Below are 14,436 nucleotides of genomic sequence, written 5' to 3' on the forward strand. Positions count from 1 at the left end.
ACTGAGAATCCTTACCAGAAAACCAAAGGAAAAGGTGTGTTGGTATGTAACCAAAGGAAAAGGTGTATATTTGGTATGTTAATATCACCTGTTTAGTTGCTGTATACTCTGTTAGCAGTAAACCAAATGGGCAAAGATTGGCAAAAATACTAGAAATATACATTGGAACTCCCTTTCTTATGCATATCTCTACTGGGGAAGATCTCTACTTAGTAAGACCTAACCTGATATTACTTCCATCATGGGAAACTGCATTTGATGCCTGGTATATATTTCCAGGAATCCTGAATAAGAGGATATTTTGGGGTGTTTAGTGCTGGACTAATATTCCAATGTACCTGAAGCTTTGGTTGTGCAAGAATCAAATCCAGGAGCAGTTTGATTAATTTCTCATTTTATAGCAAAACTTAGTTGCTGAAGTACACACAACAGACTTTAGGAAGTGCCTATCTCTTCCATGCCTTACGTCTCCTTTGTACCCAAGCTGCCAAATATTACATGCAAATATTAGTTTACTTACTGGTCTGACCCTTGAAAAGACAGCCTCTTGCAGTCAATGGGACTGCTTTACTTGTATGCTTTGGTGGTGTTTTAAATTCCTGCAGTCTAGGGTGGGGGTCTTAGTAGTCTGGATTTTTGTGTCTTGGTGCTCAAGATGTAATGTTGACAACAGGTCTTTATAAGTAGAGGTGACTCAGTCTTTGTTTTACAGCCCTTAATCAATATCAGACTGACTTCCAAATTAGAAAACATTATGTTGCTCATTCCTTTTGGAGTAGGTAGAATAAATGAACTTGCCACCATGACAAGTAATAAGCCCAACACTTTTCAGCACTCTGCGGCACAGAAGCTGTGCTGTTTTACCTGAGTACGCTGTGTTCAGTACATAGACTCATGGGCAGAGAAGAGCTTCAGAATGTCCTTGAATGTGGATACATTTGGACAGGCTGCTCTTCTCAATTAAATGACAGCATTTACAAACCACAGCACTTACAAACTTACCAACAGTCACTCCTTTGAAGTGCATTTTCTTGATCCCTTTGAAGCTGAGAGATGAACCTTATTTCATCCCCAGAAGAGATATGATTGCAGCAGTTTATTGCTAAAGCAAGCTACTGAGGCAGAATCAGGAAGCTTCTTTAGATTTCCACTGTGATTGCTAAAGACAGGATCCTTGCAGGTCTATGGCACTGCCAGTAAGGGTTTTATTTGTGAACATCACACCTGAATCCATACAAATGCTTGGCCTGCTTTTGTGTGGGGGAGGGATTACTGGTGAAGAAGAGAAGAAAGCCTGGGAAAGTATCTTGTACCAAATCTTCCCAAGCTTTGGGGAACTTTAGAATTTGCTCCTAAATCCAGATGCTGCTTTTCACCCTGCAATTCTGTTTATCTGATCTTGTAGTTCCAGAGATGGCATGGCTTGAGCTGAGTGCTCAGGGTTTGGGGTTTGTTTCAGGATCAGAGTAGCTGCTTGTGAGTGGGACCTACAGGGTGCTGAGGGCTGACTTGCACTGGGAAGGCTTGCTCAGCTGTCACCATGAGCAATAACCCTGGTCGCCTCTGCCAGAATCAAGCACACTACTTCAGCAGGGTCCCCCTGCTGCTGGGATTAGCATTGCAGCACAGTGTTGCTCCCTCCACCTGATCTAAACTTTTGTGAGTTGTTTACTGTGCATTAGCAGGCCTCTGCCTGATTCTGAGGCAGCACCAGGACACGGTGCAGCACAGCACCCTAGCATCACAAGGTGCTCCCAGGGGTATGGGTTGTCCCATCAGTGCCCTCTACTTCCTGCAAGGTGAGCAGGCCCCAAACCTCCCTTAGATATGGAGATGCTTGAAGGGCAGCCTTCTTCTTCATGGGGATGTAGCACAACACAGCAATATTCAGGGACAGAGAGACAAGGATGAAGCAGTTTTGTCTGTTTCCTCTGTACAGCCAGTTTTAGGTAAGGTCACCTCTCTGGCATGCCATAGCACTGTATTTCCTGAGTTGTCTCTCCTAAAAAGAGCCAGAGGTTATTTTTTGAAAATGTGCATCATTCCTCTTCCCCAAATTTTTGAACCCTATTCACATCCTTTGAACCTTTGGCATGAGGAAAATTTGCAGCCAAAGCACCCAGAAGGACTTGGTTCATATGAGATATTTCTACTCTAGGCATTGTTCTAGTCACTGCTGAAAGCCCATCATTGTGCTTTGAAGCAGGGCAGGAAAAATATCCATTAGTGACATTCTCGTCTAACTGATGGTTGTTTTACTATTTTGTAGCATTAGTTGTCTTTATTATAGGTGGTTATTAAGTCCCAAGAGCTGGGATTCTGCTTCACTTTCATTGTAAACAGCAAGAGCAGTGTCTGGCTAATGCCCTGAGAATGAGGGGTCAAGGGTCTCTGCTCTCTCAGAGCCCAAGGAGGTGCTCTGCTGGGTGCCTCCCCACTCCAGTTTAGATGCCTGATCCTAAGGCACAAGCCAGCACGTCATTCTGACCCAGAAACCTTCTTGTTCACTGGGTAATGAGCACTCCCTGTGGAACAAAAAAGGATGCTAAAAGCCAGTGTAGCTTTTCAGCTAAAAATGGCTGTCAAATTCACACTAGATGAACAAAAGAGTAGTCTGGGACAAAGTGAATAGAACATAGTTAGCGACACAGACATCCTCCCTCATCCCTCTCCCTTTCTATACTCGAATACACAAATCCACAAACCCTGCCAGTGCAGATGCAGTTGCCACAGGCAATGCTTTGCTAATGACTGCTGTTGAGGTGACAGTATCACCCATGAACCTTTGAGGGGCAAAGGAGCCTCTTGGGCACTGGCTGAGGGCATGCAGGATGGCTCCCCAGCCCCTACATGCTCTCCACTCCACTTACCCAAGAGCTTTGCTAGCCTATACCTTGGCTCTTAAGGAACTTGTTGTATTTATAGGCTGAGTTTGCTCATCCAAGAAGTAGCAGATTCCTAGGGCAATGCCTCAGATCTGAAAAAGGTGCCCTGGTAGAAAATCTTTTCTGCTATCTGGACTTTGCGAAATCTGAGGCATCTGGCTTTGTTCATACACCATTTTTATACTAGCTCAGCTTTATTCTCAGTGCTGTGGCACTCCTCCTTTGTCAACGAGTGAAATCAGAAGGAGAGCTTGTGTAAATCCACAGAAATAGAGCGCAGGACACACCCATCCACTAGGCAGTCTGTGTATTCCTGAGAGCTTTCTTGAATCTGGCAATCTGCAAACTACTGAGTATTTTCCATGTAAGTCATTCATATCAGCAGAGCTAAGAGATAGTCAAAGGATGTGATTTTATCAGATGACTCAGAAGTGGGAGCGTTTATTCCTCTCAAGCACATTTACATCATCCTGACTCAGCAAAACAGGTCCAGTTCAACATTTTTTTTCTTATTTAATGAACTTCCTAGGGATGTTTTCTTTAATGTGGACTGCATTCTGCACATCCTGATGGTCATGCTCAGGAAAGCTCCTGCTGCAGGCAAGGCACTTTGTCTGGGTGTTGATATAAAAAAGAGTCCCAGTTTGACAACAAGACCTGGCACAGAGTTTTTGTGGAGCATGGAGCCTCGTTGGCTCAGCAGCACATTCCCTGTGCATAGGTGTACCTCCACACGTGTCTGTCTGCACACATGGGTTTTCCAGTGCGTGGTGGTGTGTGCCACAAATACCACTGTACCAGCACTGTAGTGAAACCCCAGAGTCAGGACATTGGACAGAACAAGGTTTTTGTCAGTGATCACAGCTGGCTTTCATTTATCAGCTGAAAGAATTTCTAATCTGCAGTGAAACATTTATTTTTCCTTTACTTTAAAAACTCCTTGATAATACTTTGTTCATTATTTGCTTCTTCCCTTGTTAGGTCAATAATAAATTATTCAGATGCTTTTTACATTGTGCTCCACCTGACATGGAAGTCATCATAATGAACCAAAATGTGATGAGTTACCAAAGAATTCTGCATCAACCACAGGAAAGCACAGACCTGAAGGGAAGTAAGGTTGATCTTCTTCCCCTTAGTCTCATTTTCGTTGCTTTAACAACACTGAAATCTTTTGTGACTGACAGTCTGAGAGGTCATCTCAGGTATTAAAGAAGCCCTTTTCTGAGGGCTTTAGGGTAAAGTGTTTGTAGTGCTGACACACATGTCCACCAGGGCATCCTTCAGTCACTCTGATTCTGGGGACAGGTTTCAGTCTAGGGGGCAGCCTGCTCCATCTGCTGGGAGCTGGCTGCAGCTGGGGTTTGGGGTTGGCAGACAAAAACTCTGGGTCTTTTGGATGGACATTTTTCTCCAGAGTCCATGGAACCATGAGGAGGACATCCTCACACAGCCTCTGGGGTTTTTGTACCAGTCTTTCTGGATCATGTGTTTTCATTTGCACCACAGTGAGAGGTACTCCAAATAAACCCTACCAGGTTCTTTGCATAACCCCCAACAGGCCTGGGACATGGGGCTATGATGTCTCCAGGTCTTCCTGCCAAGTTTCAGGCTTAGGAGAACTGGAGCTCCTCAGCTGAGGCTCTGTCACCTCCTCATCTGATCATGCCTACGCGAGTGTGTGTGTGCATATACATTTGTATGTGTGGGTGCATATGTGTAATCAACTTTACATGAGGGGAAATGTAAAACTAAGCACGGTGCTGGCTGGAGAGAGGCCATAAAAGGGCTTATTGGGCTTATCTCCTCTAGCCCTGCATCAGAGCAAGGTGGCTTCTCACCTGGAAATCCAATTTGATTGTGAAACAGAAGGAAAATAGCATTCACAAACTGAACCTAGTACAAGTCAAACGGAAAGCTGGTTTCATTAGCAACCAGTGTAGAGCTCAAGTTAGGCAGGCTTACTCTTTGATTGTGTGATCATAATCTCTGGCAAGCAGAATGTAACAATGAGAAAGGCTCCTTAAATGCAGAATCACATGGTGTGAGTGGAAAAGAGCTCAAGGATAGAAAATTGCCAACTCTGACTTCAGAAGACGGAGGTTATCAGTTAATATTTTTGGTTTTACTTAGGTCTTTGATGTGTTCTTCAGCAGGAAACAGGTATTTTCATGCTGTCATGCACTAAGAGTATTAAATAGGAATACTGAATGCAAGCAGGGAACAGGCATATTATTTTTACTAGAAAACTGTGTAGCTTCTTCAACCCTGGAGTTCTGAAAAACAGGGAGGTTGCAAAGGGAGTCTGCAGCAATCCTTTATCTGAGACAGGAACATAGAAAGGGCCATGCTGAGCCAGACCAGAGGTCCAGCTATCTCAGGGTCTTAATGATGCCAGTGGTGCCCAAGGGTGGTTGCAGACAGGGCACATGCAGTGATGCCTCAGCAGGTCAGAGAAGGACTGCGCTTGTGCTGAAGCAGGAGTAGGGGGCAGGTGGACCTTTGCAATTTCATGTATTTCTGTGGGTTTCTGTAGAACCTTAGGGCCTCTGTTGCAATGAAGAGGCAGTTGTGGAAATGATTTTTTCATTACTTGCTGGCTTAGCCATTGATGCTTCAGCTATCACCCAGGAAAAGGCTGGATTCCTGGTACTGCCTAGCCAGCTGCAGTGTGGATCACACCCAGGGACCTCTCCCTGCCACTGAGGTGCAGAGGCAGATGAAAAATCAGACTAAGTTAAGTCCTCCAAGTGCAGCATGAGATGAGTTTGCTGCAGCAGTCATGTAACTGTCCAGCTTTCCCCTCACCACACAGTTGCAGCACCAAAGGTTTTAAGTGAAAGCTAATTTATAACTCCAAGCCCTCATAATCCAGCAGATGTGGGTCTGCCTAGGTCTGCAGGAGGAAATCCTGCTATTGACCACCCAGCTGAAATTCACTCTGGAGATCTGAAAACCCTATAGCAGAGAGGTAAAAAACATAACAAACAAAACCCCCCAGGAAAACAAGAGAAATTAACAACAACAGAGAAGGGATTCGTCTGACTGATGGAGAAGCTGAGCCCCTCTGACTTTGGTTGCAAAAGTGAAGGCCTTAATCCTTGTGCCGCTGGAGTTGGCTGCATACCACTCTCCTCCCGTTGGTTCTGCCACTGCCTGGGTTGGGGCAAAATAAGTCAACCCAAAGGTTCAGCTCAGGCCATAGCTTCTTTTTAGGAAAGAAATAGCTGCCCTGCCATGTGGAGAGGAGTTCTGTCTCCTGTAGGAGCTTTTGTGCAAGAGGTTTTGATGGGTGAGTACCCCCTCACTTGGAAGTGGCATCTCAGCAGCTGATGACACCTGAGGTCAACTTCTTTCTCATTTTTTAAGCTATGCTTAACATTTTTGCACCTGCCAAATTGGCAGATGATGCCAATAAAGGACAATTCTTTTTGTTGCTTTCAGGCCAGATGCTGAGTCTTAATGGCCTTATGCATCAAGGAAGGAGAACAATGCCAGGACTGGTCCTTGCAGATGATCCCATCTGCTTGTGTCAGTGGAGCAGTGGTCCGCCAGGGATGAGTACTGGGGTGGTGCTGGAGTTTCCTGTAGTGCTGGGCCTGTTGGTGGAGTCCAACTGGAGGTACCTTTGCTTTTGGTAGAAATTAAATATCCTTTGTGACATTTTATGTTTAAGTGGGCAGGGCTAGCCCTCTTGAATGAGAAGGAGAGGTGCGGGTGCCATCCGTGATGAAAACTGGCAATCAAAAAAACCTTTTTCATGATAGAGCCACAAAACCTGGGCAGTGTACAAAACTGGACATTGGGTAAACAAGGCATGCAACTGAAAGAATAGGTGAAACTCACTGTTTGGGATGCTTTTCATTATCATTCCCTTTTACTCAGTAGGAACTCCCCAAGTTAAAGTCAAGGTGCGAACATTTCTCATCTCCCTTCTGTGATCCATATTCACCTGTATTTGTATTATTTGTATTATTTTTGTCACCAAAAAAAAAATTAAGGAAGGCAAATCCCTTCCACTTCTCTTTTACAAGCCCCACTTCATGCTAATGGTGTAAGAGATGGTTGCCATCACCCATGGTTACACCATCCCAATGTTTTCATGTAGTTATCTGAATATGTCTGCCCAATGTAGCAACAGGTCTTTATCCTTCAATGACAAATTCCTTGTAAACGTTCTTATCCTACTTGTACAGTTGTGAGGTAACAAAACAGTGTCTTGAATAAGTAAAACAAAGAGAATCTCTGGGAATTGGTATTATTTTACAGCTGATAGGGTTTTGGACATGTGTTTCTGCTGTGCATGCTTCTAAGCAAACCATTTTTCTGGAGGAGTTGTTTACAGAATTTTAAGTCCTAGGGAGAACTTTTCAGGAAAATGGTGAGCTGAGACCACATCCACCTGCAGTGTGTAGGTGAAATCCTTGGGTTAAATCCTTGTTGCTGGAGTTAAACAACACTGTGTAGTTGATCTGGATGGTAGGGATTGCTGGCTGGCATCTCAGAAGAATGTGGGGTGCACCCTGAAGGGGGCATTGGAAGAGAGTCCTGCTTTCCCAGAAGCCACTCACTACTTCAACAGGAGGCAAGTGGCTGGACAGCCTGGAGACAACGCTCTGAATGTTTTAAAAGAAGCAAAGCTGCTGCTTTCTCAGGTGGATGGTCTTGATTGTGCAGCATCTCTCCAAATGCAGGGAGTGTTTTTAGGTGGACTTCAGCAGTGCCCAAGGGTCACAATCAGCCCAAACATCTGGCTTAAAGTGGAGCTCCAGACAGTGCAGGATGTGAATTTACCTTGTGTTTTAAAACCACTTCCTTTGAAAGATGAGTGGCTCAAACAAATGCAGTTTCATTGGATAAAGACTTAGTAAATGAGACACAGAGTTAATTTTTTTAATGTATCACCTCCACTGCTTTGTTACTAACAGCAGCTCCAGAAGACCAGTTAACAGCTTCAGGAGGAGTTTTTCCTGAAAAAACTACAAAACATGGGGCTATTTTAAAGCCCAAGGCTTTTCTGTTGCTTTAACATATAACTCCTTTTTCAAAGAAGTACTGACAAACTTCAAAAATGTGACAAAGTGCACCAAAGCCCCTTGAAATATGCAGTGCCAGGCTCACCAAGATGACTCCCAGCCCTCACCTGCAGACTGAACTTTGAGGATGGACCTTGCTGCCTGTGGTGGTGGGGAGGCTGGGGGAAAAGCATCCTCTGAAGGGCTTTTGCATGATGGGCATTTATGGTCCCACAACCTTTCCGTGCTAGTTCTGCTCTTTGTTAGGAAAGTAAAAAAAGCTTCCCACAGGGTCACAGCCTCCTTTTGGCAACAATCTGCTCTGGCATAGAGTCCTCCACAGGCTGCAGGTGGGTATGTGCTCCACTGTGGACCTCCATGGGCTGCTGGGAGCATCTTGCCTCACCATAGTCTTCACCATGGGCTGCAGGGGGAATCTCTAGTTTCTGGAGCATCTCATTCCTCTTCTTCTACACTGACTTTGGTGTCTGCAGAACTACCCTCCTCATATATTCTCACTCCTCTCTTCAGCTGCTGTTGTGCAGCAGTTTATCCCCTTTCTACAATTTGTTATCCCAGAGGCACTACCACCTTGCTAATGGACTTGGGCTTGGCCTGTGGCAGCTCTGTCTTGGAACTGGCTGGCATTGGCTCCATCAGACAAAGGGGAAACTTCTGGCTCACAGAAGTCACACCTTGCTACCAAAGTCTTGCCATGCAAACTCAATACAATTGGTCAGAAGAGAGAGGGGCATATGAACTTTTCTGTCCACTGGCTAAGGAGATGTCTGCTGAATGTGATGGTGGTGATGACCCGCCAAAAAAAAGTGTCCATCCCACTTGAGTGCTTTGGTGGTATGATGCAGTTGAAGCGCTTCTGCCTGTTGGCAAATCCCAAAGCTATCCATTGAGTCTGGCATTCACATCATGACCTGCTCCATTAAATGCACATTGCACACAGTGTCTTCCCTGCCAGAAGTACAGCAGTGTGGTGGTTATGCTCTTGCCCTGATTGTGTTGCCAGCTTTATGAGCACCAGTGCAGGAAGGCTAATGCATGAAGTTCATGCTTGCCGCTTGTCTGAAGGAAAATGTACCACCATGGCATTCATGCATTGAGTGAGCAATGTTAGTTAACACTTCTTCCCAAACACATCTTTTTGGTAAAGACCAAAATTTGTGTTTCACAGCACCCTGTCCTTGCTGTATTGCCAGTGTAAGACATAAGGTCCGACACGCTCATTCTCATAAGCAAAGCCACAGAGCTGAACTTCCTGCAAAGTTACCTTGTTTGCAGTGGGCTGTTGGAATTAAGCAGGAGCCATCCAGATGAATGGAAATGGGGAGGTAGTGACAGCTGAAACATATCTGGCATTTACAATCTGCACCTTCATGCTAGCAGAGTTTGCAAGTTCAGAGAAGATGTTCAGATGGGTAGCACTTCTCCTTTGAGGCTGTTCTGTTGGGGACCTCAGGTAGATCCAAATGCCTCAGGTAGATCCAAGACTTAAATTTGTGCTTTCTGTGCTACTTGGGGGTTCATGGGCATGCCAAGAAAAAAAAAGTTTGTTGTTGATCATTAGAAGTATATTTTCAGTAGACACAGTGAATTTTTAAGAATAGAGTAGAAGCTCTTTCTGTTTATTTTTTGCCTTTTCCCCCCAGTTTTTACTCCATGCAAGATTTCAGTGAGACAGCACAAGCAGATATACTGCTAGTCCCAGTAAATACATATAGTGGTAGCTGCCTGTGAGACTCGAAGTGGAAGACCAGGCAGCAACTTTTGGCACTGGAAGGGCTAAAATGGTTAATTCTGTATTTACATCAGTATAAATTTTGAGGTGCAGGCTGCATTTTGTGCTAGTCATTAAACTGTAATAGCAACCAATGAGATTTCAGCCAAGGGGAGGAGAAGAAGAACCCACAGCTGAGAGACACTGACAGGTTGTCATGACCTGACAAAATTAATCTTAAAGCAATGCAAGAGTTGGCTCAGTCAATCCCAGAACTATTTGTAATTACCACTGAAAATTTGATGAAGGCAGGAAATGTAACAGAAGACTCAAAAAGTGCATCATGACACCTGCACAGCAGATTGTACTATAAAAACCTGATTTCCTCTGAAGGGAGATAAGAGGTGATGCTGACATGCAGGAGCAGGACACCTGGCACATCTCTGGGCACTGTTGAGGGTTTTTATACCTTCTCCTGTGAGGCTTTCCAGAGCGTGGTTTAAATGGATTACTAGAAGGTGGGTACAGATTTTGCTGGATAAATGCATCTGGTGACAATGACTTCTGGCCCCACTGATGAGATACTTCAAGCAAAGTTCAGAAGTTCTTGGTTTATTTTGATTTTTTTTTTCTCAGTCTGGTCCCAATTAGTGTTTTTATTGTTGACCTGAATGCTGGACTGTGGCATGTGCTTCTGACATCTACAGATGATGATGAACTGGGATGCACTGCCCCGAAGCACTGGAATAATAATAATGATCTTGGCAAACTGGAAAAGTGGTTTGGTTAATAAAAAGAATTATTCTGAAAAAGGACAGGCGCAAACACTTGTTTGTGCAAACAACTTGTTTGCATCCCTGTGTGGGAAACTTCTTCCCCTTCTGATAGCTGGCAAGCTGCTTCTGGACACAGAAGAGAAAAGGAGAAATACAAACCCCTACATCATCAGCACAAGACATGAAAGATGTTATCTCATACTGCTCATGCATGCTGATCAGAGATATCTGGGAGGTGGCTGAGGCAGGGAGTGCCACATGAGGGTGCCTGTTGGGCGTCCTCATCCATGAAAAGGGTAAACACAAGAACAGCTTTGGATGTTGAGTCCTTGGGTACTAAGTGGCCCTGAGGCCATCTGTCCATGGAGAGATGGCCTTGGAGATGCCTGGACTTGGAAGCAAGCACTGTGGCGGGTAAGAGCAGAGATTATTCTGTTCTCCTTGTCTCCTTACCTCTCCCTCCTCCTTCCTTGTACCTTGTTTCTGTACAAATAAAATTAGGACAAACAGGAACCAAAACACCTGGAGGACCATGAACAGCTGTGATAAAGGATGCAGCAAACACAGATTATTTTGGAAGGCATGGATTTTGTGCCATCTTCCTTTCCACAGAGACCAATGCAGTGGAGGGGAACATGGGATCAGGGATACCCCCATGTACAGTGCTTTCCTGTACTCTGCAGGGGCTTGAGGCTATTAAGTATCAGCCTCTGGTTGCTGCAGAAAAAAAAACCCCAAAACAAAAGCAGTAGAAAGTGGAAAAGTATGTTTATAGACATAGATCCTTTAAGAACAGGATCTATGTCCAAACCAGGGCTGGAGGGCTCTGGGCATGGCAGCTGTGGAGACACACCAGCATTGCGGTCAACTCACTGTGATGATGGGAGGGATGGAGCTGCAGGTTGGGATTGTGAATTAGAATTCAGCCTATACCTGGGGCTGGAAAAGGCTTTTTCCTCAGTGCAAGTCCCTGTGCAACTCACATTTGGATGTGGGCTTGTCCATGCCTGCCCAGCAAAGGCAGTTCGTGTCCAAGGTCTGCAAGGCAACTGATGGGAGATGAGTGGCTCTTTTGGGAGCCCACCATGAGCCCACAGCAGGGCTGGCAGGAGCCCTGGTCTGGCTTGCTGGGTTGCATCACTGTCTTGAACAGAGGTTGCTGAAGCACTTAGTGGGGATGCACAACTGCTGATATCACATGTATGAAAGCAAAAGGCTCTGGCCAGACATGGTTGCTGCATCTCCAAGGGAAAGAAGAACACAAATAGGATAAAGGTAGGGGAGAAAGGACAAAAAAAATGTATGAGCTGTTACAGAGATGGAAGAAAAATACGGCTGCAGTTACACTGAGCACAGAGAAAGTGAAACTGTGTCTTGGGCAATCACTCTATGGCTGCCGGTTCAACTCAGGCATGGAGAGACTGATGTGGGAAGGTGTGGGGGCAGAAAGTGCCAGGGCACAGACAGCTGTTTTGGACTAGCAGGACGTTCACTATCCTATCGTGAGATTTAAGCTAGAGTTCAGGAATGTGGCCAGCTCATATGAGAATTTTATTTGGACATATCAATCAGACTGCATCAAATCCTGGCTGAAACATCACAAGGCTGGCAGGGAAACAGTCATCTTCATCTGACCTTTTTCTTGTTTTTTTGGCCAAATTGGAGCAGTGTGTACTTGCTTTGCTCATATGGTAAAGGCAGTACTTCCTCCTAAAGATGCTTTGGAGGAAGACCAATGAAAACAGCCTGTTTTGGGACAAAGACAGCAGCTAAATGTTGGTTTTCAGCATAAGCAGAGCAAAATTCCTCCAGAAAAGGACCCTCAAGGACTGATTTACCCATGGTAGCAAAGATTTTAAGGTACCTGGGTGCATAATTTTCAGGGAGAAGGTAGAGGAGCTTCTCATTGTGGTGCAATGTAGAACTCTTTTCTACACTGGTGTTGGAGCTGTGCATTGCTCAGATGAAGGATCCAATGCCCCAGCAAAAATCCCAGTGTGGGGATCCTCTCTTGTGGGGTTGCCAGGCTGGTTTGAATCAAGAGCTGTGTCTGCAGTCAAAATACAGGCTACTGGGAACCCCAGGTAGACAGATTGGGGGTTTTGTAGCTATGGGAAGATTCACCAGGGCTAAAAACCTGTTCTCATGCCTTCCACTGTTTCTGTCCTGGGCGAGGGTGTTGGGGGCGATGGTGACTGCTACCCACTGCCTCCTCCCAGAAGCAGGAGTACACCAGGTCTGACCTGAATCTTGCCAGACATGACTGAACGCTGTGAAACAACATGTCTGGCTTTCTTTGAGTTTCTCTTTTTTTTGTTCTTCTAGTCTAACAGGCACCTTCAGCAGAGAATTTGCTGTTCTTCAATTCTGGTTGTGTCAGTCTCGCAAACTGATCTGGTAGGCAGTGCTGCTGATGCAGTGGCAAGAGCCTGAGGGAAACTGAAATCCTGCCATTTTCTAGAGTAACTTTGTGAGGACTAAGCAGCCCAGAGCCCTGCAGAGCTACAGCAGGCAAGGCTCTGCACACTCTTGCAAAAAGGTAATGGTAAGCCTGAAGGCCCAAACCCATTGCATTCTAAGACTCACCTTTTTTCTCACTCAGATATTTTTTATTTCTCAGTGCTTCCAGTTATTTGCTGCTTTTATGGTCCTGATGATCTACTATGTGATTGGACATGTGGCTCTCCCAAGGTTTCTTGAATACTCCTCTGTCTGTCTTTGAGGCAGAGGGTACCTTTTCAGTGGTGACATGTGGCACTTTTCCTCCTGCATCCTCAGACACCCCCACCACATCTCTGAGAGCCCCAGCCACCACTGACTACAAGCTCTGCTTTGGAGACATGGGCTGGGAACAGTACAGCCTAAGGGAGGAACTGGGAAGTCCCAGCTCCAGCCCAGACTGTATCTCTCCATCTCCAGTGCATGGCTGGGCAGATTATCTGCTGCCTGTGCTTTAGTTTCCCCATCTTTGTAGATGACATCAATACCTGCAAGTCTTGCTATGGAAATTAATTACATGTGGCTGTGGTCTGAAAACTGGCCAAGCTCATGCCATCTCTGCAGAGGATCTACCCTGTGACACTCAGAAAACCAGCCTGGCATCACACACCAAGTGACATCCACACCTCTTCTTGTCAGAAGAAGAGTGGCAAACCAATCCAGATGCAGTAATGCATGGGTGCAGGTAGAAACTGAGGCTGGCAGCAGCATCCATCCCATCAACTCACCGTATCTAGGCAGGGATGGCAGGGGAGCCTGAGCTTGTGGCACCCTTAAGTAGAAGCATGGTGTGCTGCCCTGGCAACCAGCTCTGCCTTTGAGTGCAGGGAACCAAGGAATTTCTGTAGCCCTGTTACAGTACAGCAGGATGCCCTACAGGATATAACATTCCTCTTGGAGGCCATGCCTGGATTTTGACATGACAGCTGCATAGTTCAAGATATAGAGGCCAGTGCAGCTTCCTGCCAGTCTGCCTTTCTGCCAGAGGGACAACAGCTTTGTTACCCTGGAGGCTGACTTTCCTGCACAAGGCCCCCCTCTTAGGTTGTCTGCTCAGGGTCCCATTTGCCCCGCTCTCCACTGGGTGAAAGCACCCCTGCTTCCTCCAGACGATGTGGCACCCACTTTTGACCTTAAAACACCCTGCTGCAGGGCTGATTCCACCCAAGCACTGTGGAGATATACACCCTGTGTACAGTTCCTCCAAGGCACCTGAGACAACATGCTGGGCATTGCTTCTCCATGTGGCTGCTGTGTGGAGCAGTGCTGCCCCTGAAAAACTGTGCCAGGCTGCAGGGCACTAGCTACTGTGCATCCAGCTCACTGCTTTGTAGTCCTGAAGATGCCTGTCTGCCTCACTGTCCCTGCAAAGGCAGGGCACAACTAAATCTCCCACCAACAGGCTTTTGACATTTTTAAATTAGGGGAAATAATTTTAACCATGGGCAGCTGATCTGCAGCTCACTCTCCATCCATGCCTAGAGAGATGTGGAGCTGGCACAAGAGTCTGCACTACTTCCACACAAGTG

General features: G+C 45.8%; 1 long non-coding RNA gene across 4 annotated transcripts in view; it reads left to right on the forward strand.

Moving 5' to 3' along the window:
* LOC119695917 overlaps positions 1-14,436 on the forward strand; it is a 52,411-nt gene that overhangs the window by 15,151 nt on the left and 22,824 nt on the right. For 3 of the 4 annotated variants that reach the window (XR_005255443.1, XR_005255442.1, XR_005255444.1), the window contains exon 2: positions 6,330-6,507. The exons of the other annotated variant lie outside the window; for it this stretch is intronic. This is a non-coding gene — a long non-coding RNA (uncharacterized LOC119695917). The remainder of the gene's footprint in view (positions 1-6,329; positions 6,508-14,436) is intronic. 4 annotated transcript variants of the gene reach the window in all.

The sequence above is a fragment of the Motacilla alba genome, chromosome Z (genome assembly GCF_015832195.1).
Source record: "Motacilla alba alba isolate MOTALB_02 chromosome Z, Motacilla_alba_V1.0_pri, whole genome shotgun sequence".
Taxonomy (NCBI): domain Eukaryota; kingdom Metazoa; phylum Chordata; class Aves; order Passeriformes; family Motacillidae; genus Motacilla; species Motacilla alba.